General features: G+C 40.5%; 1 protein-coding gene across 3 annotated transcripts in view; it reads left to right on the top strand.

The window, feature by feature from the left end:
• Nucleotides 1-20,559, top strand: part of CDK14 (cyclin dependent kinase 14) — a 572,715-nt gene extending 552,156 nt beyond the window's left edge. For all 3 annotated transcript variants that reach the window (XM_032304318.1, XM_032304316.1, XM_032304319.1), the window contains one exon: nucleotides 17,134-20,559. The gene's annotated coding sequence lies outside the window, so the exon portion shown is untranslated. The remainder of the gene's footprint in view (nucleotides 1-17,133) is intronic.
• The last annotated feature ends 923 nt before the right edge of the window (nucleotides 20,560-21,482 follow it).

The following is a 21,482-nucleotide window of genomic DNA, read 5'->3' as shown; positions in this document are numbered from 1 at the left end:
TAGCCACCATTACCAGTTGGTATCTATCTTTCCAGATCCTTTTTGAAATACATGATCTGTCATGCTTATCATTTCAAAAAACGCTATTACTTGAATTTTACTCAGATTCAAATTATCTTAAGCTCAATTTACCCAGCATGAGGATGATATTCGGATGAGAATCCCAAGATTTTTGGTGGATGCCTGGAAACTTTTCTCTTACCAGAAGGAAAAAACACAAGCAAAAATAAAACAGTCTAAATCTTGGTAGATGTCTCCAGAACTACTCTTCATTTTTTAACATAAAAACATGCATTTTCTTATATGACTTGTATGTTTTTCTCATTATCTTCTTAAATTTTGTTCCATTGCCTTTCAGAAGTGAATCTTGTCTTCTGCCATCACAGTAAAGTAGAAAGAGTATGAGATTTAGAATAGTAGAATCTGGGTACAAGTTTCAACTTGGCCACTTACTAGTTGTGAGTTCTTAAGGAAATTTTGTGGATTCTCCACCCTTTGTTTTCCTTATTGGAATAAAGAATGACAAAACCAACCAGCTCACTAGGATTATTTTGAAGAGTTGGTAAGTTGCAGTTTGTGTCTGAGGACTTACGATCCAAATTAGACCTGAAAGGCATGTATCTTTCAGAATGGACTAGGTTTTGCTATGGCTTACCATGATGCATGTTTATTTCTCGCTCACATGGTGTGTCCAGTAAGACTAGGGGCTCTGCTAAGAGACACAGGCCAACAGAGGCTCCATCTCCACATGTCCTTCCTCAGTCAGCTTGGCATGGGGAAGAGTCGTGACAAGATGAACACTGGCCCTTAACCCAGCCAACTGGAGGTGCTCATTTCATTGGTCTGAATAGGCTGAGTGACCATGCTAACTTCCAGGGGAGGCAGAAGAGCATTGCACTGAGGGTCCCGAAAATAGAGAGCTGGAAAACAGTCACTAATGTACTAATTACAGCCACAGAAATGTTAGCAAACCTTAGAGATAATGTAAAGCCTATCTCGGGAAGGGTGAAAAGTCATTCCTGTTAACTGCCTTTGATCCCAGAGATAGTCAGGAAAGATTTCCAATGGAGGAAAACAAGTGTGGGAATGAAAATGAGAGCCTCTTGTGAGTGTCAGATGTGGAAAGGAATGCAGGTCAAGGACTTCAATAAGGAAAGAGAGTGAGGGAAGAGGGGATAGCAGAGTGAAACGCACTGGACTAGAGATCGAGCCCCTTCTGAGTCTGAAAAGGGTTGCAAACTGCAGCCTGAGCCAACTCCCCTCAGCCTTCTGAGCTCATCGTCAGATGTGGTATGTCTGCCCCATGCAGATGGTTTCACAGCCTCTTGATTCCACCTTTGTGCTCAGCTCCTGGTTGTGCTTCTGGTGTCTGGTCTGAATGTTGGCACTGTGTTCTTGCTATTGGCTTTTGTCCAACTCCTCACACTTCTTTATTATGGAAGATCAGCTACTGACCCAGGGTGGGCAACACACACCATGGCCTCCAGGCTTCACAGGCCACTGAAACAATCAGAGCAAGGTTTTCTATCCCTCTATTTCCTCAGAACCTCTAAAGAACATCCTGTTTTCTTGTTGCTTGAAAGTTAGGGAAGTGAACCTCCCTCTTACTTAAGAGAAAGACCTATCAAATGGAAAAAGTTTAAATTTCATTATGCCGACCCTGGTTTTTCCTTACACTTCCTCTGCTTTGCCGTAATTGCAGAAGGGTTCTGAGTTTGCAAGATGCTTAAGACCCCATCTCTTTATGTTTAGAATTTCCCTTTAGAATGGTCCTTCTATATCACCAACTGACATTCAGATGGTGTGGGGGTGTGTGGGAGTGCGTTCAGGGAAGGGAGAATGAAGGACAAGGAAACGCAAACGTTCAAGGAAAGGAAATGAGGAATGGCCTTGTTGCATCTAAACAGGTGCAAAACGCTGGTCAAAAATGCACATGAATATGTACATACTTGATTTTGAAACTCTTAGTCCCTTCTTTATTGCTACTCAGGGAAAGAAATGGGATAAATTAAGTTGTATAAAAGTAATATTACATGGATCACAGAACTGAGGCAGTTCTGTGCAAATGCCCTTGAACACCAAACCAGCAGGCAGATCTGTTTGAGGAGCAAGGTAGAGGGACAGTTAGGTATGGTTGCTATGGCAACCTTGTACCACATGGGCTAAGAGGCATTCCCCCAACTCCACGTTTTCCTTTTCCCTCCTTTTTTTTTTTTTAATATTTTATTTATTTATTTGACAGAGATCACAAGTAGGCAGAGAGGCAGGCAAAGAGAGTGAGAGGGAAGCAGGCTCCCTGCTGGGCAGAGAGCCCGATGCGGGATTCAATCCTTAGGACCCTAAGATCATGACCTGAGCCGAAGGCAGTGGCTTAACCCACTGAGCCACCCAGGCGCCCCTCCTTTTCCCTCCTTAACTGATTCCTGAAGATTTGCAGTCTTTGGGATCTCAGTGCCACCATGCCGGGTCACAGAGGGACACCATAAACTATAAGCCTTCCTTGTCTCCTAGCAAGGAGAGAACAAGTAATTCACGTGCCCAGGATGAACCGGGTGCAAGTGTCGAGAGAGTTCAGCCAAGAAGATGAAAGTGAGCAAGTGTCATTAGTATGCCGAGCTTCCAGACCAAGGTCTGGTACACCACAACTGTAAAATGACAGACCCAGAGTGAGACGACAGAAGCCAAGTTAGTCTGTGAAGAGCAGAAACAGGAGACCATGAGTTGGTCTTCTGATGATAAGAACAAACACTGTTACTGGTAAGAGAAACTAAACTTTGTCCAGAGAATAGGAATATGAAGTATTTCTCTGATAGCTTCAGCTCTGCTAACCATAAAATATAAAACACCCGCCTTTTGCAGGTGGGGACCAGAGGCCCAATAAATCTCTAGCTTCTCGGGAGAGTTGTCTGCAGCCCTCTCTGAGAGAGAAAACATAGGAGACCATATTAAAAACAATTACAAATTCTTGGCCGATACTATTTTTTACCTTAAAAGGAAAAATAAGAGTTCAGGGTCATTGGCAAAGCTATGAGAAGCTCTCAATAATTTTGGTTTTCGTAGTACAAAAACAATAACTATAATATGAAATGAAGTGATAAACATTGGCATTGTATATAATTAGTAAGAATGGGTACAATGGAGTTAGTTTCCATTGATCTGTTATCCGCATTAATGTTGGTACATCACTGATAATGACTTTAATAGAGAAGAAAAGGGAAGGAGGAATGAAGGATTGTGTGTGCGGAAAAAGAGTCTGACTCAGCTCCTTATAGTCTGAGGTTCATCTATTTTAGATCACTATTTAGCTCTCTATGTAGGATCCATAGCTCCCATTTCTGCTTTTCTTGCTGGCCGTTGCCTTCATCAGATAAAATGGTCCAGGTTCCATCTTTCTTGAAGGAAACATGATATACAAACTGAATGAGATTTTTTAGTTTGTTTTGTTTTTATTTGGTTGGTTGTATTTTTATCACTGAGGCAGGGTGTAAGAAATCATGTAAGCAGTTTCCCCCTTCACAGAAATCTCCCTAGACTGTGCACTTGCTCAAAAGGAATTACCTTCAAATACTTAACTTTCACAGAAGGTATTTCCTCTGCAGTATGCTCTGAAATTATGGCTAGATCATGAAAATGATCATGATGGTTCAACATTCTGACACTCTAATCCTGAGGTCCTTGATCTGGGGTCCCCAGATCTATTAATGGAATCAGTTCAGACTGTATGAAAAAATCTGCATGTAGTTTTAGCGATGTCATTTTCTGAAGAGAATTCATTGGTGTTCCTCTGGTTCTCAAGTTTGGCAGTAACTCAGAATGTTTTAAGAATCATCACAGCCTGGGGGCGCCTGGGTGGCTCAGTGGTTTGGGCTGCTGCCTTCGGCTCGGGTCATGATCTCAGGGTCCTGGGATCGAGCCCCATGTTGGGCTCTGAGCTCAGCTTGGGATCTGCTCCAGACTGATACACACAACACACATTCTCTCCGCAACCCCCCCACCTCGGCCCCTTCCCCATGTGTTCTCATGCTCTCTCTCTCTCTCTCTTTCTCTAAAATAAATAAATCTTTTTTTTAAAGAATAAGAAAGTACTGAGAGAGACAGGATTTAACTTTACTGTGTTAATCCAAGCATGAGCAGTTTTACATCCTTGGACCAAGGTCCTCAATAATTGATTATGAGAACTCTGGTGCTATGTAATTGCTTGTATAAACTCTTATCACAAAAACTCTGGGAGGTCAGTAATTAGAAAACAAAAGAGCTTTTCTGTATTAGCATCTCAGGCCCCAGTTCATTGTTCATGACATCTCCTATGGAGCTCTACCCCCCCACACCCCTTGAAGAATGGCAAAAGGAACAAAACCCAAACAGCTTATTGAAGCTGATGAGGCTGGGTTTGTTTTTTTCCCCACTTTTGTATACTTCATACAATGTACCTTCTATTTAATTATTATGTTTAAAATGGAATCTGAGTGATTTCCCCCCATGATAACATGAAGCTGTCTGGTTTTTGTTTTTTTGTTTTTCTTTCCTTCCAAATGGCCCCAGTGTTCAAAGTCAGAACTTTTGAAAGGACTTAACAGAGCATCATGAGACGTGATAGGTGCTTAGGGTACAATTTTAATGCCAGCAGACTGGAAAACAAACAGCATAACCCAGACAAGGCATGACTTTGTTCTCTAGCATTTGTGTGAAGAGGAAATAAGATCTTTCTGGGATGTGCTCTGGCTCACAGGTGTGGAAGAGAAGATGTCACATTCCTGACTTAACCACATCGTATGTGGGATTCTGGTTTGGGGGCAAGGCAAAAAGGTATTGCCTCACCTCCCACAATAAGGGCTCAGCTCCCTTAACTCTATTGGTGCTTTTGTTTCAGTCAGCCCCAAGTGGACACTAAAAAAGCACGCGGCATCCCTTCATCTCATGAGCCTGGTGTGTACTGGCTAATGTCACTGCATTCTTGGGCTCTGTTGCCAGTGGAAGGGAGAGCTTGACCCCAGGCCTGCAGGCGCTGTTCTTTGCTCTGCCGCTAAACCATGGAGCTGTTGGCATTTTAATTGTTTTATGCCAGGAGGAAACCAATTGTGTTGATCTGAGTGTCTTATTCATCAGACATTACAGCCTTCACATTTTTAATGAGCCAGACCTCCCAGTCCACGACGTGTGACGACAGTGATTCAAGACAGGAGTGTAGTGATGATGTTTTCTAATTTATCACAGTGCTCTTTAAAAGATTTGACAATATTTCAGATCTCCAAACACTGCAATTTGAAAGTCTGTCTGAGGTCGTGTGCTAATCAAAACCAGTAAATCATGTTTGAGTTATAAAGGACAGCAGAGCAGGAAAGCTAGGATTTAGTGCACATTTTCCTTTTCCTTTTAAATGCATAGGCAAATATAAAAACTCAAGTGAACAAACTATTTAATGAGTACCTGAGGCATCTTTCTGGTGCGTGGTGATTGATATGAGGGCAGGAGAGAGGTATACTGTGGGGAGTCAGGCCACATTTGCACTTCTTGTCCTGTGAGAGTGGCAGCCCTAGCCACCTCCTCTGTGAGGCTCAGCACAGGCATGTATGAATTTAAATAGGTAGGATTTATTGAAAGTGCAACTGAGAATTGTGGTGAAGAATAAGCTGATGGTCTTGAATTCAACAACCTCATTAGAGCAGAATGGGATTGACCAGGGCTTTGATTTAAAAAAAAAAAAAAAAAAAAAAAAAAAAAAAAACCTTACAGAGGAAGGTCTAAAATGCAGAGTCCAGGAGAGGTGAAAAATCCCTTGGCAGCTGAGCAGAGGGCAGTCTCATATCCCACCCACTTCTCAACAAATCTTTCGCCACTCTTAGGGGTTAGTGTTTGCAACACTTTGTGACTCGCATTTTGAGACCAGAGCATCAACGTGTCTTTGTTCGTGTAGTAAAATAAAGTTCCAGGCATGCTGGCTCTGTTTATATAATAAAGTTGGGAGTAACAGCTTGTCAACCCTGTTGTCTCTGGGAGGGTGACCGACTCCTGATTTGCCCCAGTTTTAAAATTGAGATTCCTCCATCCTGGAAACCTCCTTCAGGCCTGGCAAACCGGGACAGCTGGTCCCCCTAGTTCCTAGAAAGGTGGTGGGTTCCTCTAGTGAGTGCTGTGGGCACTTAAACCTGAGCAGACAGACACCTCCTGCTGCCAAAAATGCCACAGGCCTTGAACCAGTGGCTCAAGGAATAGAACTTTAAATAAAACAAAACAAAACAAAAACACTCCATTTTATAAAATCTATTATTTTCTTACCACCATATTCTTTTTTTAGGCACTTTCATTTGATGAGCAAATAAATGGAAATATACTTCGAATGAGAGAAAATGCTACCTGAGCACAAAATGCTAGTATTTACTCCTCACGGCACATATTTTGTAGATCCGCCTCTCAGAACTCATCTTGGCTATTAGATATACTAACTTATGGGGCACCTGGCTGGCTCAGTCAGTGGAGCATGCAACTCTTGATCTCAGGGGTTGTGAGTTCAAGCCCCATGCTAGGGCGAAGATTATTTTAAAATGAGATCTTTTTTTTCCCTTTTTTTTAATGGCAAAAAAATTTATATTAGATTTAGCCAGCTGGACTCAGTTCGGATGATCCCAATTTTGTTGGCAACATCCAAAGCATCATAGTCAGGGGCCAGCAGAACATATGCCTTCTTCTCTCCATCAGGCCTGATCAAGGTGTTGACCTTGGCCACATCAATGTCATAGAGCTTCTTCACAGCCTGTTTGATCTGGTGCTTGTTGGCCTTGACCTCCACAATGAACACAAGTGTGTTGTTGTCTTCTGTTTTCTTCATGGCTGACTCAGTATCAGTGGGAACGTGATGATGGCATAGTGATGAAGCTTGTTTCTCCTGGGAGTGCTTTTTTGAGGGTATTTGGGCTGCCTTTAGCGATGCAGAGTCTTGGGTCATTGGAAAGTAGTGACAGTGACCGGCAGATCTTTTTTGTGTGACTGTGGGTGCCTTTCAGCACCACTTTCTTGGCCTTCAAAGCCTTTGCTTTGGCTTCAGCTTTAGGAGGGGCTGGGGCTTCCTTCTAAGCTTTCAGCACCCTCTTTGTGAAAGGCAAAATGAAAAATTTTTTTTTTAAAGATACAGTAATTTGTTATAGCAGTATTGCCAGTATCAAAATACTTTATTATAATTTTGTGGAGATGCGTATCCAGTAACTCAATATGTAGATACTTTCCATGACTCAGCACTTAGGGTCCTTGATCTTGGTCTGGAAGTTGTTCCTTGGCAGTATTCACCTGGTGGGGCAGCTATGGGAAGGAGTTGGTGGGAGGTGAGCTGGCTGTCCAGCATCTGCATCCCCCAGTATGGCCTTGTGGGACCTTCCTGGGGAAAGAAATGTGCTATGGTAGTGAATGTGTTGTTCTGTGATGGTATCAGAATAGATGTTAGTGCTAGAATAAGATTTCCATTTTCCTGCCTGCATTCAGCAGAATACCCTGTAAAAATTATATGGCTTATGGGGAAAAATAGAGTAAGAGGCAGATAGCTCAAAATGTATTCAACTTAGTAACCATAATGTTTCTGTCTGTTCAGGCCTCTATAACAGAATACCATAGAATGGTGGCTTTACAAACAACAGAAATTTATTTCTCACAGTTCTGGAGGCCAGAAGCCCAAGAGCAAGGCACCAGTAGATTCATGTCTGATGAAGACCCTCTTCCTCTTCTTTTTGTGTCCTCACATGGTGAAGGGTGAGAGAGCTCCCTAGGGTCTCTTTAGTAAGGGCACTAATCCCATTCATGTGAGTTCCACCCTGGTGATCTAATCACCCCCAGGAGTCCACCTGAAACTACCATCGCACTGGGGATTAGGTTTCAATATAGGAATTTGGGGGGCATACAACATTCAGTCTAGAGCACAGAGCACTCATCAAAAGCAATAAAAACACTAATAAAAATACTAGCATCTCTTACAAGTGAAAGAAGATTGATGAAAGGGTTGAAGATGTAGAATTTTGAGCAAATGTGCCAAGATCTAGGAGAATTGTATAAGAAACAGTTAATTCCAAGACAGAGCATGTGGCCAAACCAAGGCAAGAGGAAGTATGTAGGCAAACAGACAGCATGTACAGTACTATTCACCTCTTCAACTCCCGTGCAACTGTCTATGTCTCTTGCATATGGCTGCCATGACTTGGCGGCTCAGAACGTCCACAATAGATTTAAATCTCTCTCATGAACTAATCTGACTTCTGGTTTATGCTGACACCATTCTTTATGTACCAGCCATTTGTAATCTAATTTCAACCCCAGAAATTTCTGTTGTAGCTTTGCAGATTTCTGCAATACAGTGGTTCGTAAGACAGAATGACACTGTAGGGGTGATGATATTATGTTGAATTCAAAACCCTTAGCATGGAAACTTCTTCTGCTTCAACACTTTGGATAATAATACTAGACAAGTTTTAATTTGAAAGAAAAAAATCCACCCAAAATGAAGTCTCAGATTTCCTCTCAGATCTTTTAATTAAAGTCAGACATCAACCCTCGTGTTTCTCTGACTGCTAAATACTTAGAAGTGGTTTTATGATATTTGTGTGTGTTCATTTTAAGTTGTAAAAAATTCACACACTGCTAGGTTACATAGATTTGTATTTGGTTTATCTAAATATAGTTTAGTAGGACTGTAATATATAAGGAAGGGTAAAGAGTCAGAATCCTGTTTAATTAACTTATCCCACTTAGCAGCCAGTCAGTTATAAAGGTTTGCTGAGCAAGTAAATCTTCCAATATGAAATCTTTGAAAAAAATAAGTCTCATTTGGTAAAGGTTTTGCTCTTCTTAACTTTGTCATTGAAACTATTTCAGCAAGCTATTTCAAACCTCACAGTGTATATATTTGTGTGTGTGTATATGTATATATATGTAAAAGATGGCCTGTGTCTTGGATGTTCTTAGAAGACCTACATCAGTACTTTCCTTGTTTGTCTGCACTCCTCTTGGCCTTCACCAAGACGGAATATACTCCCAGAATCGCCATCCCCATGGGTCTAAAATATGACTAGTCTTTTACATAAGGCCGATTTAATAAACAGTCACACCATGAAAATACAGCGTTCTTTTCAATTACCACTAATTATACATCACACAATGCCCAGTATTTAATGAGGATTTCTTTAAATGTTCACTGATAATGATGATTATTGAAATGATATGTTAAGTCCGTTTTCCTTGTGTGAGAAATGTTTTGTTTTGAAATGTTAGACTTATAGCCTTGCTTGAAAATTTTTAATTAAAATCTCCACTTTGGCATGAAGCTTAAAATGTGCAAAGTCACTGCAATTAGTGCATTGTGCATCCATATGGATGTTACCAAACGGCTTTCAACTTAAAGGATTTGAGCTATTTTGAATGATGGACCTTCTGTTAAGCTTAAAACAAAGCCTGTCTATCCCTGCATTCATTTTAATTAATATTCTCTTGCTGGTCTCAAAGATATGTTGCCTTCTGGGGGCTGGGGGGATGGTGAAGAAGAAACATGATTATCATAAGTGAGAAATAAGTTAGAGAAGTAGGTTTGGCTAATTTTCTACTTCCTTCAAGAAGCTTCAGTGCAACCTCAGAGTAACTGGAAAACACTGATTTCAGATGTCCTAAAAGAAAACCTATACTTCTAGCCAAATCATAACTCACTTTAAAAAAAAATGAAGAAATTAAGCTGTCACCAGATTTTTTTAGATCAGTATAAAGATTAAAACTTACCATGTTGAATGTGACATTTATATAAAATCTACAGTATGAAATTTGAGTATGTATGTTCTATATATACAAATGAGTATATGCACCATATATGTATATACTTGTATTTATACATATTTTTACTTCTGAGAGATCTGTACTTGCTTAGTTACTTTAGGGTTTAGTAACCTTATTTCTGGAGTTAGTTTTCTGTAAGTAGTGAATGCTGCTGAAGATGAATTAAGTACAAAAGATTAATTTTGTTGCTTTTCTTAGTATTTTAAGCAGTATTGAACTCAAAGTGGCACAGCCTCTTTAGTAGATTTTTTTTTCCCCCCTGGATATTTTCCATGTGAAAGCTTAACAGTATGGTGCTTGGGGAGCGAAAGTATTCTGTACTTTGTTTTCCACAATATCAGAACAAATTCTATAGACAGTTATATATGTTAGTTAAGGCCCTGATTTTCTAACTGTTCTCAGACGTCTCAAGCCACTTTCCATGTACCTTCAAAAAGCTACTCACTTTGATGGCCACTGGAATCCTTTGACTTTACCAGTTTAGGCCAATTTCGAATGCTGGTTTAAAAGTAGACAGCTAAAATGATCCAAAAATATCTTCACTGAATTCTCAAGAATAAGATAAATGTGAAAATTACAAAGCAGAATTATAGTTTACCAGAACATGTGGGTAAAATAATTCATGTAGCATGTGACTAGAAAGGCATAAAATCAGTAAGTCCACTCTAGAATACCACCATCCCACGTCCTGTTTTGTTTTTTCCTTTTATTTCAGCATGATGGAAATTCATTCCCCACAGCCACTAGATTTGGCACAAAGATAACCTAATTTTTCCATATTGTCTGAATGTTTAATTTTTATTCCCCCCTTTTTAAAGCATGTCATTAATTACATATCTACCTGTAAGTGACTCCTTATTTACTGGTGGTTTGGAGTCTACATTTGAAAAGAAGATTGGAACTGGTTTTATCTTACAGAAGAACAGATAAAAGCTAAACTTGGTCAAATGCTATCCATTGCTTTTCTCAAAGGTAACTTCATATTTTATAATTCTATACTGTCTTCACTATTGTGAGGCAGCTTTCTCTCTGTCAGATTTTAATAATTCTTTCCTCTCTGTTAGGCATCATTTAACAAAGGGTCTCTCAAACAGAAATGAGCGGATTACCCTACAGCCTCACATACATCCTGGTGAATATCCTGTTCACAATTTAGGCGATGAAAGGAAAACCTACAGTTGTTTTAATTTGGAACCAAAATAATCACTTCTCTCCAGTGAGGCTTAGAGGGGAAGAAAATGGGCCAGAGTCTTTCTGTAGGAAAAAAAAAAAAAAAGACTACTTCGAAGAGGGGCAGTGCAACAGGGGAAAAAATAAAATAAAACAATAAAACAAACACAAAGCCTCTGAGTGGGTAAATAGGCTAGTGAAAGAAAGGCCGTCTGATCGCATTGGTAGCACCCTAAGCTGGGGTCCTCAGCTGTATGGTCCCGCCAGCCTGCAAACTGCGTGTGTGTATGTAGGGGTGTGTGTGTGTGTATGTACACACAGAGACTTAATGGGGAGCACAGAGGGAATTAGAACAAGCCTGGCCCGTTTTTAATTTGGGTCTGTTTGCTTGCATTTAGCACTTAAGGGCTCCTACATTCAGTTTGCTCAAAAGAGTGATGAAGCACTCCTTGCTTATGCCTCAAATCAGAAATGCATGAAGTGCAGCTGCAGAGATAATACATTTTCCCCAAAGGCTTTGGCTGAGCAAATTAGGTGTCAATGGGGTGCCTGCGCAGGCAGTACTCTCTCTAATTAGTCTCTTGAGCCTAGTTGGTGGCGGGTATGAGATGATCTAATCAATTGGTCTGTGTCTGATGGTTCGTGTAAAAATCCTACCAGGCAGACTCTCTCCCACAGGTCACCCACCTGCACAGCGGGACTGCTCATTTTCATTTTTCATCTCCTCCATCACATGACGCTGACAGTTGGTTTTAAGAAAATTGAATCCAAAAAATATCTAGTTCAGAGGGCACATGGGTCAGAACAAAGTTGCATTATGGGTACCAGCGATCCAATTAATTAATATTTATAGCCGAGAAGCTCTATGTAGATATTTCTGAATAAGGATTTTATCAATAAAATCCAATTTCTTGTCTAAAACATTCATTTCTAGGGAAAGAACATTGTAAAAGCAGGAAGCAAGATAAAAATGGCATCTATTAATCGGATGATATATATACCTATGAGTTGATGTGCACTTAGTTGAGCTTATGGTCACACTCACTGTTCATTTGTATTGTATATGTGGTCTGTTTTAATAATCAATTAAATGTAAGGGAAGGACATACGCTGCTATTATATTTTGCTTCCCTGGGAATATTGTATACCCTCACTCCTTCTACCCACCTCCCCATACATCAAACATATGATTACATTTAGATCTTAAAGAATTTTTCTAGCAATAAACTGACTTACCTTACATGTAGTCCTTGAAAATTGAAACGAATACTGAGACTGCCCAAGGAGGGAGAAGGGGCATGTCATGCTGCTGCTGAACAGTGTTAGGGTACTTGGCACACAGTTGGGGCTATAGAGTCCTCTCACATAAGTAGGAGAGAGGATACCTCTTATTGGCACCTCCCTTCTTTTTTATTCCTGGCTCCTTCCATTAAATGTCTGAGCCCAAACCCAAATAAAGGACTTATCTGTAATTACTGTGTTCACCATTTATTATCCAATTACTATTATTATGCATTCTCCTTTATTATCCAATTCTGCTTATGCCTTGGGTTAGGGACATACTGTACTTCTAGAGATTCCACTTAAAGAATCAGGACGGAGGCAAAGACAGACACCACCAATGGCTAAAAAAATGTTTAAACGAACCCAGCAGTATAGTAACATGCCAATGGATTATGGTAACAACATCATTTATTATTACGTCAAATCAGGTATCCTGAAAATTACATCATTCAAATAGAATGTCATGTGGTTAAAAAAAAAAAAAAAAAGAAAGAAAAAAACAACAAAAAAAAACTTGACGCACAGGAAGGTGGTTATTCCACCAGCCTTTCTTGGCTAATGGTGTATCTGTGGATTGTCAGCACTGTACCTGTGCTCTTGACCACGAGAGCACAGGCCCAGCGTTTGCCCTCCGTCAATGCGCTGTGAGGGAACCCTGGTTCTAAACACATACTCCACTCCTGAATTTTCAGATTCCACCTCCTCCCTTCCTATTCATTCAGCAGGGGTTTCCTGAGTATCTGAGCAATGGCTTGGCTACGCTCTAGGGACACAATAGTCAACAAAACCAGTTTAATCAGGAACATAAAGATGCCACCTGACTCCCTATTTTCTCCCTCACAGGAAATGTCCCCATATGGGAGGGACATTTGAAGTCACTTGTTCAGGAGGTCAGCCTGGGCAGGTGTGCATTCTGGGGATTAGAGTGGTAGAATGGAGGAGAGCAGTTGGCCCTTGAACAACACCAGTTCGATGGAGCCACGTCTATGCTTGCATGTTGATTTTTTTTTTAATACATAAAAAACAGTACTGTAAATGTATTTTCTCTTACGATTTTCTTAAGAACACTTCCTTTGCTCTAGCTGACTGTATTGTAGGAATATAGTACATGATATGTATCTAAAATATGTGTTGGGGCACCTGGGTGGCTCAGTGGGTTAAAGCCTCTGCCTTGGGCTCAGGTCATGATCCCAGGGTCCTGGGATCGAGCCCCGCATCGGGCTCGCTTCCTCACATCAGAGCCTGCTTCCTCCTCTCTCTGCCTGCCTCTTTGCCTACTTGTGATCTCTCTCTGTCAAATAAATAAATAAAATCTTAAAAAAATATATATGTGTTAACCAGCTATTCATGTTACCAGTAAATCTTCCAGTCAATGGTAGGCAGGTAGTAGTAAAGTTTTTGGAGAGTCAGAAGTTCTATTTGATTTTCAACTGTGTAAGGGGCCAGTGCCCCAGTCCCTACATTGTTCAAGGGTCAACTATATGTCCTTTCTGTGTGGTGATAGGAACGCTATGCCTCGGTAAGATGGTGTCAGGAAAAACCCACAGCTCTCCCATTGGTCCAGGGTGGGCAAGCTTTCTGGAAGAGCGGCAACCTCTGTTTAAGCAACATGGAAAAGAATGAGCCTTTTTTTCATCTGCGTAATCAAAATGTCAAGTTTGGTAGTAGGCTTGGGGACTAGCTGAAGACGCCTATAGACAGGTGTGTTTGAAATGTTGTGGGGACAGGTGTTCTCTGTCTTTGATGTCACAGGCCTCAGTAAAGATGTCAGTACAGAAGTCAGAATGCATGATTCCATGGGAGCCACAAGGAGAGCACAAGATGGATTTACTTCATTTCCCTGGAAGAATGGGGGTTAAGGCGGTTGGTCTCCTTTTGTTATTTTTGCTAGGAAGAGATTTGGAAAAGGCATATCTGGGCAGCTGGCAGGAGTAAGGACTGGCCAAGTGAGCCACAAGCAGCAAGTACATGAGATAATAGCTGAGGTGTTTGGACTTAGCGATAACAAAGGGCCTGTGTGTGGTATGCACCCATCCAGGCTTCTCCCTCCCCACCAGATCTCTCCCAGAAACTTAAGGTAGGGGCTTTTGTTTACATTTATCTCAGTCACTGAGGACAGAGGATTCTTAAGAATGGAATGTTACCTCTATCTCATACCACATAAAAAAAGCAACTCAAAATGGATTGGAGATCTAAAAGTAAGGACTAAAACTATAAAACTCTTAGAAGAAAATGTAAATCTTCATAACCTTAAATTTGATCATGGAATTTTAGATATGACACCAAAACTATAAGCAACAAAAGAAGAAAATGGATAAATTGGACTTCATCCTAATTAAAAAGTTTTGTGCATCAAAGAATATTATCAACAAGTGAAAAGACAGTCCACAAAATGGGAGTAAATGTTTGCAAATCAAGGGAGATTGATATCTAAAATATATAAAAATTGGGCACCTGGTGGTTCAGTGGGTTAAAGCCTCTGCCTTCAGCTCAGGTCATGATCCCAGGGTTTTGGGATCGAGCCCCGCATCGGGCTCCCTGCTCAGTGGGGAGCCTGCTCCCCCCTCTCTCTGTGCCTGCCTCTCTGCCTGCTTGTGATCTCTATCAAATAAATAAACAAAATCTTAAAATAAATAAATAAATAAAAGTAAAAATAAAATATATAAAAAGTCCTACAACTCAGCAACTAAAAGACCAACAACCGAAATTTAAGAGTGGACAAAGGACTTGGAATACATATTTCTCCAAAGAAGGTACACAGATGGTCAACAAGGACACGAAAAGGTGCTCAAACTAATCATTAGGTAAATGCAAATCAAAACCTCAATGAGATACCAGTCCACCCCACTAGTATGTCTATAATTAAAAAAAAAAAAAATCAAAACCAGAAAATAACAAATGTTGTCAAGGGTGTTGCAAAGAAACCAGAACCTGTATATATCACTGGTAGTAATATAAAATGGTGTAGCCTCTGTGGAAAATCGTTTGCCAGTTCTCCAAAAGTTAAACTTAAAATTGCCACATGACCCAGCAATTCCACTCCTAGGTATTTACCCAAAAGAATTGAAAACAGGTATTTAAATACTTGCACATAAATGTCATGGCAGCACTATTCATAATAGCAGAAAGGTGAAAATAGTCCAGATATACATCAACTCATGAATGGATAAAAAAACGTGGTCTGCCATACAGTAAAATATTACTGGCCCTACGAGGGGATGAAGTACTGATACATGCTACAACATAGAGGAACATTATGCAAAGTGAAAGAAGTCAGACACAACAGGTCACATATTGTATGATTCTGTTTGTATGAAATATCCAGGATAGGTAAATACATAGAGACAGAAAGCAGATTCGAGGTTGCCTGGGGGCTGTGACAAGAGGAGAATGGGAGTAACTGCTTCAAGGATAGAGGGTCTCCTTTGTGGGTAACAAAAATGTTCTGGAACTAGACAGGGGATGTTTGGATAACATTATGAAAATCCTAAATGCCACTAAATTATATCCTTTACAATGGTTAATTATAGGTTCTGTGAATTTCACCTCAATAAAAAGGAAAGGATGGAAGGTTAACCTTCCAAAAAACTATCCTGTTAAGCAGAGGATATGAGTCGGGAGTAGGGAGGATGCTATTCTTTTTTTAAATATTTTATTTATTTGACAGAGAGAAATCACAACCAGGCAGAGAGGCAGGAGGAAGCAGACTCCCTGTGGAGCAGAGAGCCTGATGCAGGGCTCAATCCCAGGACCCTGGGATCATGACCTGAGCTGAAGGCAGAGGCCCTAACCCACTGAGCCACCCAGGTGCCCCTGGGAGGATGCTATTCTTAATAGTAAGGGCTGGAACTTTTTGCTTTCTTGGTCAAGGTAGCCTCACGTGGGCAGTAAAGTTATTACCACGACAGCCCTCATGACCAGCTGTGTCTAATAAAAGGCCAAAGTTCTTTTCCTGCTCGGGAAGATGACAGTGTGGCACCATAGACTGGCGACAAGCAGGCCTAACCTGGCCTCAGTGACCTTGAACTTTAAATGGAAATGAGGGCTTGTTTCTGGAATTTGGTGGAGCTGGAGTCTCTGGCCTGTGTGACTTGATCCTGGGAGTCTTTCTTTTCATCCTTCCTGGCAAGACATGCCTTTCCCATCCGAAGGACTCAATGAGAATTTTTAAGGACCAAAAAGAAATGTGGAGAGGAAGAGAGTAAACACTCCTTCTTTCTTCTTGAACCACTCATATGGAAGTAGTTACCAAGTTTAAGCAGGCACCCCTGGAAATGCGCAGTCGTATGCAGGATGGTGGGAAGAGGCTGGCAATTCAGGTCCTGCTGGCCAATTTTCCTTCTGTTGAAACTAGGTCTGATAACAGGCAATGAAGGAATTATATACAGCTGGGCTTTTTTTAAAAGCATGTAGGTGATCCATTTTTCTATTTCATGGCCATAAAAATGAACACAAGGATCTGTCCTTTTTTAATGATCTGTATGATGCTACAGGCACTTAATTAAGACCTGTATCACTACTAATGATTTGGGGAAGGAAATTTGCTAAATTTCTTTTTCTCTAAATAATCCAAGAAGAGGTTAGACCATTTAAGTTCATGGAGTTAAATTATTTTAAGGGGGAAAAAAATGGAGTCAGAACATTTGTTTATCGTGTTAAGAGAACTGTTTTTGGTGAAGGAGACCACTCTGTGTGCTCAGGGTGGCAGCAGAGAAAATGGATAAGACTCACTTTTAGCCTAACCAATTTTGATGTCTCGTGTAATTTAGAAAAAAAATGAATGGTGTAAGTTTTTCCTTTCTTTCTTTTTTTCTTTTTTTTCTTTCTTTCTTTTTTTTTTTTTTAATATATAGCAATTTTCTCTTTTCCTCCTTCCAGGATTAAGTTGTCATCATTCTGGGAAGAAAAAAAAACACATTAATGAAGTGGCCAATAATACGAAGGGAATCACGGATCAGTTTCCTTCCCCTCCCTGTGGTGGATTTCACTTACAAGAAAATTGAAGCTGGCAAGACCCTGTTTTCTCTGCAATTTATTTAAAACCTTGCACGCATTTGGATACCTTGTGATTTCCAAGAACTATGTGAAGATTAAGCTTTGCTTACTGATACATGGCATGTATTCTTTTCAGTCTTTTGTGTTTGATTTTGTTTGATTTCCCTCTGCAGCGCAGTGTCTCTGTAAAGGTTTTTATGCTTTCACCAGCCATGTCTTAAATACATTAAGACAACACATTTGGTGTTCACACTTCTTCAGTAACGTCTGTACTTGAAAGCCACATGGTGGCATAAAACAATGTGTGTTTTCTTTGAGAGCAGTGCATATTTTGCAACCACTAGGAAGGAAATCTTTAGCTAAAGCAAACCCCTGTTCTCAGGCTGACTTGACAACCTGGTCCCTGGCTGTGGGGCCCCACCTGTCGCTTACCTTTTGAGGACATTTGCAAATGTGGTTTTTTTTTCTTGGAAATAACTGCACATGTATATAGGATATTGGAATCTGCTTAGCATTTTCAAGCCACGTAGCATGACTGTTTTTCAAGTATGTTGGAAGTAAAGAAACAAATATCAAGCGTTAAGAACAAAGACAGGGATAAATTGCTTACTTTTCAACCTCTGAAAATTGAGGTGACTTTTTACCTGTTTTCTGGGTCTTGTCAACATCTTATATTTTCCATCCACTCTGTTATGCTTCAGGAATGTTTTCTAAGTGGAGGAGAAAAGAATGAGGAACAGAATGCTTACAACTTGGGTGCAAAAGAATTCTATCTGCTGGACATTAGAGCCCCAAAAGCCATCTTGGCTAGGTAACATTCAAAAAAAGCAAATTACAGAGTTATCCAGAATTGAAAATCTGCTCATTTACACCAAAGCACCTTTGAATTACACTTTTTAAAACATTCCAAGCTGATTGGAAGACCTTAACTTTAACCGGTCTCCTGGAAAAACTGTTTGAACACAGGTTGTAGAAACAGTGCAGGAGTCTTGCTTTCAAGATGGTAAGGAAAAAAGAAAGGCCCAGCTTCCCTTATTAAGAAGATGAGGGGCCTTGAAGGATGAAGGCGCGTATGTGACAACGATGGAAAGGTGGACTGGGCATGCGCTTTGATGGGGAGGGCGAGCTGCCAGATGCAGGCCCTCTCCCAGTGGGGCCGCCCTCACCACACAACCCCAGATAATACTGAGGCCACCGGGGTAGTTAGGGAACTTCATCTAAAGCATGAAACCTGGCCCCTCAGAACACCAGTTCCTATGGAAATACTTTTCGTGTACATTGTTTTACATTTTCCTGTTGGTCAGAAAAGAGAGACTGAGAACTTGAAATGCATTGCACTTTTTAGGATCAAGACTAGGAATTTTGAGCCAGTTTGACAAAGGCATTCTCTGAGAGTCACGTGAGGAAAAAGCTTCTCTATAGTTGAAGCCAGTATTCCTAGGAAATTGAACCCAGAACTTCTAAGCATTAAAAGGGTACCTTTCCTGGAGTGGGGCATGAATAAATATGTCAGGGTCACAATCCATCCTATTCAGAAGTAGCATTCATTGAAAGCTTCTAGGTGCAAAGCAAAGAATTATTTACTAATTGATTTTAAAGAGAGCAAAAGTTACCCAAGGCTGGAATGTTTACTGTTTGCTACCTAGAAGTCTTTCCCATTCTTCTCTCAGACATTCCAACCCACTGGAAGTCTTTAGCAGTATTTTACGGTATGCTTAAATTACAATTCCTTAATGTAAATAGGGAGAGAAAATTTTACATGCGATCAAGAACAGCCTTGCCTGTGATTGATTTTGAATTATTTATTTGGGGGAGAGGCATAACTTTTGTAATTAACCAAGTTTAAACCAAGAGCAGCTGATGATTAAATCTTGCTACTTAATAAGCTTTCTAAGTCGAACATTTGAAAATATTTAATATTAAGAGACTTCTCTTAGGAATGGTGGCACCATTCAGAGATATGTGCCCGTCACAGGCAGCTTCTCTCGGAAAGGAAACATAAGCTGGTCAGTGTGGAGGAAAATCTGTTTTTTACACAGACATGTCTCAGAAGGTCTCATTTTGGAGGTCTGTATCTCCCCATCCTTGTCCTCAGTACAAGAAATCCAAAGTCTGGTTCGTTTCTCTCCCCTTTCCTCTCCTATTGGCAATCCATCCCCCCACCTCCTCTCTCCCCACCCCCTCCCACGGAGGGCAGCCATGAAAATCATAACAGAATGTGTTCATTAGCAGATTTATTATTCTATTGAGAAAGCACTGGAATGTTTTGTGAGATTATTTTTATATGAAGGACTAGCCTGAATTCATACAGCTGGAATATTAGGAACTCATTAGCATAGTGAAGGTATCAGTGCACACACAGTATTCTGAAAGAATAGTTGGGACTTTGTTTCCATTTTCTTAAAGGAACAGTTTGGTTGACTTAAAGATGCAGGATACGTAAGACATAAAGAAATGTTTTTGCAGTGCTCAGAGGAAAAACAAAACAGGGCATAAGGCAGGGGTGGCTGTCCATCCACTGATAAAAGGGTGAGAAGCTATTTCTACCTCCCAAGAGTAGCAAGAAAAGTTTCCAGGGGAGCCTCCAGGTTTGCAGAGAAAGCAAGATCTCTTGGTATCTTTTCCTCAGTGTGTACATGACAGCCAGTGTAATTAATATCCTAGGTTATGTATGTGTCTATATAAGATACTCATCTGTGAATAGTACTTACTGGTTTTGTAATCTTTGTTATATAAGAGGATGTTTAGGCTGTACATACTGGGGTAGATTATTCCCTGCCCCCTATACATAGGAATATGCTGCATAATTGCACATAACTTCTCTCTCTCTTACTGGCTTGTAGGCAGAGGAAACCACATATGTTACTGCCTTGCAATTTTCTCATATACCAAAAACAACAAAAAAAAGTCTCAAGTGAATAAGCAATCTCCTATTTTCATTCCCCTTCCTACAGCAGCATATTTTAGAGGCACATACAAAATCTACATTCTCTAGTTGGGAGTGGTTCTTTTTTTTTTTTTTTTTTAATTTTTCTTTTCTTTTTCTTTTTTTTTTTTTTTCTTTTTTTGTATGATACACTGAGATATGTACTTCATAGCAGAGGGTCAGTACCTAAGAAATGTATTAGCATCATTCAGAAAACTATTATATTCCAAAATGAAACATAGTAAGGAGAATGGGATAATACATGTTGCATATTTGTTCCCAAGTGTAATTTGTCTGTATTATGAAAGATGTAATGGTTTGTCAGCTGTCACTGTTGTTTTCTTGTAACATGATATGGAATAAAGTATAGCAGAATCTCTGTACATTTTCTTGCTACATCTCTTGGTGCCAAATAACTCCATACATTGTCACAGAAACATTGTCTTAAAAACTCTTAGACACAGTCAGTTTTCAAGTGAAGTAAGAAAGCAAAACAATCCATGGATGTGAGAAGGAGTGAGTTAGCTGGAATGTTCCAGGAGTCTGTAAAACCCTCCCTTTTTTAATTTTTTTTAAGATTTTATCTTTTAAATAATCCTATACCAATACAGGGCTGGAACGTGCCACCCCAAGATCAAGAGTTGCATGCTCTACTGAGCCAGCCAGGCGCCCCAAGCCCTTCCTTTTTCGATATGCTTTGTCAGACTTACGTAGAACAAGTCTGTGAGCTGCAGGATCTTCGCAATTCCACCAGCTCCTTAATGACGTCCACCACACGTTCCTTGCATCTGAACCAATCTGGTTTTGTTTAATGACAATCCTATTTATCTTTTATTGTCTGTTTCTTAATTATCGTGTACATATTCTAACAGGAGGTGAGTGGGTTACCCTCCACTGAATACAAATCAAAGCTTCAGCATGCCCACGTTCTGCCAGAAGCATCCTTCCCTGAGCTGAGCACGCTTCCCCAAACACCACCTAGTGGGCGCCTGCACTCGAATTGACAGCGCCACCACTGGAAACCAGTCACATTCTGTCATCTCCTCCTCCTCCTGGTCGGATCTGTCAGCCTCACAACTGCAAACAAACCGCCCTCCACCGCCCCCCCGCCCCCCAACTATGATGTCTATAAATTGCTAAGAGTGTCCGTGCCAGATACGGTTATCAATGTATAGATATACTATTTGGTAATTTTAAAATGCTTGCCCTTGAAGGGGCATCTGGGTGGCTTAGTTGCTTGATCTGGGGTCAGGTCATGATCTCAGGGTTGTGAGATGGAGCCTGGTGTTGGGCTCTGCCCTCAGCT

This window comes from Mustela erminea, chromosome 11 (genome assembly GCF_009829155.1).
Source record: "Mustela erminea isolate mMusErm1 chromosome 11, mMusErm1.Pri, whole genome shotgun sequence".
Lineage (NCBI taxonomy): Eukaryota > Metazoa > Chordata > Mammalia > Carnivora > Mustelidae > Mustela > Mustela erminea.
The sequence above is the reverse complement of the archived record's forward strand: the minus strand, read 5'-3'. Positions and strand labels throughout refer to the sequence as shown.